The sequence below is a fragment of the Myotis brandtii genome, unplaced genomic scaffold, assembly GCF_000412655.1.
Source record: "Myotis brandtii unplaced genomic scaffold, ASM41265v1 scaffold601, whole genome shotgun sequence".
Classification (NCBI taxonomy): domain Eukaryota; kingdom Metazoa; phylum Chordata; class Mammalia; order Chiroptera; family Vespertilionidae; genus Myotis; species Myotis brandtii.
Window position 1 is genome coordinate 1052366 of NW_005370276.1, and position 3193 is coordinate 1055558.

General features: G+C 54.6%; 1 protein-coding gene across 1 annotated transcript in view; it reads left to right on the top strand.

Annotated features, from left to right (window-relative positions):
• TRPM4 (transient receptor potential cation channel, subfamily M, member 4) overlaps positions 1 to 3193 on the top strand; it is a 43919-nt gene that overhangs the window by 17051 nt on the left and 23675 nt on the right. The window lies entirely within an intron of this gene.

Consider the following 3193-nt stretch of genomic DNA (forward strand, 5'->3'; position numbering starts at 1 on the left):
CATCCATTCATCCATCCATCCATCCATCCATCCACTTACTCATCCATTCATCCATCCATGCATCCATCCATCCATCCATCCATCCATCCATCCATCCATCCACCCTTTCTTCCTCTTCTACGTGCCTCCAGTATGTTTCAAGCGCTGCAGGGTGGGGAGTCAGAGATGAGCCGAGCACTGCCTCCCAGTGAGGAACTCCTGTGAGGAATGAATGATGAAAACCAAGGTCAGGAGCATAATGGCACCTGGTGGAAGCTGAGGACAGGGCTAGTTTATTCATTCAACAAACACCATCCTTGGCCCCAGAGGTTATAGCAGATCCGTATCCTCCTCGCCAGAGCCCCTGATCCTACCAGGGCTGTTTGGATTCAACCTTAAATAAAATTTAAGACAAAAGCTTGGGGGAGGAACCGCCGTCAGTAAGGGGAGGAAAGTCTAAGAGGAATGGTGTTTAAATTGGGCCTTGAAGACCCAGTGGAATTCGGACTTAGTGAGATGAGGAGATGGGATAAATAAGTGGTCACGGGGATTTCCCAGGGCTCTGTGGGGATGTGGGCGGGGGAGGTTATTGTTGGGGTTAGACGAGTTTTACAGGGAAAACACCTCAGCTAAAGACTCCTAAAGGCATAATATCAATTTACAAGGTGTTCTCAGCCCCAGGTCCCCCCCCCCCCCCCCCCCACTTCTGCCATGTTCTGTGGCGGCAGAAAGAACAGTTACTTCTGATTTTGGAGTCAGATAAGTCTTAGTCTCTCTCTCTCTGAAAAATGGAGATAGTACCTCGCAGGGGTGTTGTGAGCTGAGAGGCAGCTTATGAGCAGTGCCTGGTGTCTGGGTGGGGGTGGGGGGACCCAGTAAATGAGAGGTCTTCTTAGTGTGACCCTCTTTCTCACGGGGACTCCTCCTCACACAGAGGATGACAGTGGGCAGATCGGCTTCGCTTTACGGAAGTTAAGGTACGAGCTCCTTAGGAGAAAACAGCAGCGCTGTGAGATGTGGTTTGAGGGTGGCGGCGGCGGCGGCAAGCCCATTGCCTGCAGAGGTGGAAGCGATCCGATCACACTCTGCGGGGGAAATCGGAGCTGGCGGGCGGGCTGCGGGCTGGGTGATAGCCGAGTGGAGCGGATGGGGTTTCAGCAGGTGAGGAAGGAGGGAAGGGGGAAGGGACGAAGGCTCCTTAAGAGTCTAGCAGGAGCCACGCACTGTGCTGAGCACCTGGCATGCATTTTTGCCCCTGACCCTCCCTCCCCGCCTGCAAGGATTTCCTCCCCGCTTTGCAGATGAAGGAACTGAGACACAGAGAGAGGGGGCAAGTGACTTGCCCAGGGTCACACGAGGTAACAGGTACCAGGCTCCAATTCGGGCCTGTCTGACTCTCCATCCAGCCCACTGCACGGGCTGTGTTGGGGGCCGGGGGGGCGGGGTGGGGGGGAGCCACGTGGATGGCAAGCAGCATGTGGCCTGAGACAGCCAGTGAGGGGGGCAGGGCCAGACCACCCCTGGCCTCAGCTGAGGCTTTGTCCTGAGGGGCATGGGAGGGACAGGGTCAGTCCTGTGTGTAGAAGGACCCTGGGGGTCAGGGGGGGCAGACTAGAGAGGAGAGGAGAGACTGAGGAAAGGAAGAGACTGCAGCGGTGGTGATGGGGCCGCGGGGACAGTCAGGGGGCGGGGAGAGAGTCAGGGGCTGGAGAGAGAGGGCTTAGGGCAGTGATGGCGAACCTATGACACCCGTGTCAGAGGCGACACGCGAACTCATTTTTTTACTATGGTTGCAAATATCAAAAAATTTCTATATGTGACACGGCACCAGAGTTAAGTTAGGGTTTTTCAAAATGCTGACACGCCGAGCTCAAAAGGTTCGCATCACTGGCTTAGGGACTGAGGAGTTTTGTAATATGAAGGAAAGGGAGGGACCAGGACAGCACCTGGGGGTCTGCCTCGTTGACTGGGTGGACAGAGGACTGAGGAGTTTTGTAATATGCAGGAAAGGGAGGGACCAGGACGGCACCTGGGGGTCTGCCTCGTTGACTGGGTGGACAGAGGCGCTGTCCCTGAGATGGGGGACCCAGGGGTACCTCTGTTTTGAGGAAACAGCCTGAACTCAGGATGGGACATGGTGAGCAGGCAGGGCCTGGGGCAGGGCCAGCTGCTACAAGTTAAGGCCGAATATAATGCAAGATTATCCATCTATTTTTTTCTCCCCTGGAAACTGTGAGGAAAGGAGGGGAGATTCAGATTTACAAAATCCTGCTCTGAATGGGCTTCTGGGATTTGAAAAGAAACATCAAGTTGTGCTTTCTCCACTCTCAGCCTCAGTGGTTACACTGGTCAAGCTGCAGCGTCCTCCCAGTTGGGAACGTCTTCCCGCGGTTATTATTGACACCGTAGCGTTCCCATTCTATAGACGAGGAAACAGCCTCCGGGGCCAGCGGCTGCCTGAAGTCCTGCAGCGGGTGTCGGTGGAGCCGGGATCGGAGCAGCCTCAGGGCGCACTGCCCATCCCCTCTCCGCCAGACCACCTCGCCCTGCCACACCAACTGTTGGGACAGCCACGAGGACGCGAAGGCCCTTCCTTTGCTTTGGCGATAGATGCGGAGCAAGTGGGCCCAGAAGGGAAAAGTACCTCCCTGGCCAGGTGCCCGGAGGCCCAGCAGTGTCTAGACACGCGGCTTCACTTCATGCACGCCCTCCAGGCTTCCGACGATTCAGGCCCCTGTTGCGTGCACTCATTCAGTGGTTGGATCCAAGTTTTTTTTTTTTTTTAATATATTTTATTGATTTTTTACAGAGAGGAAGGGAGAGGGATACACACCCCCCACTGGGGATGTGCCCGCAACCAAGGTACATGCCCCTGACCGGAATCGAACCTGGGACCTTTCAGTCCACAGGCCGACGCTCTATCCACTGAGCCAAACCGGTTAGGACTGGATCCAAGTTTTAAAGGCCTCTTGATCGTCCTTGCTCTTCTTTTTTTTTAATACACTTTATTGATTTTCTACAGAGAGGTCCTTGCTCTTTTTTTTTAATACACTTTATTGATTTTCTACAGAGAGGAAGGAAGAGGGATAGAGAGCTAGAAACATCCATGAGAGAGAAGAATGGATCAGCTGCCTCCTGCACGCCCCCCACTGGGGATGTGCCCGCAACCAAGGTACATGCCCCTGACCGGAATCGAACCTGGGACCTTTCAGTC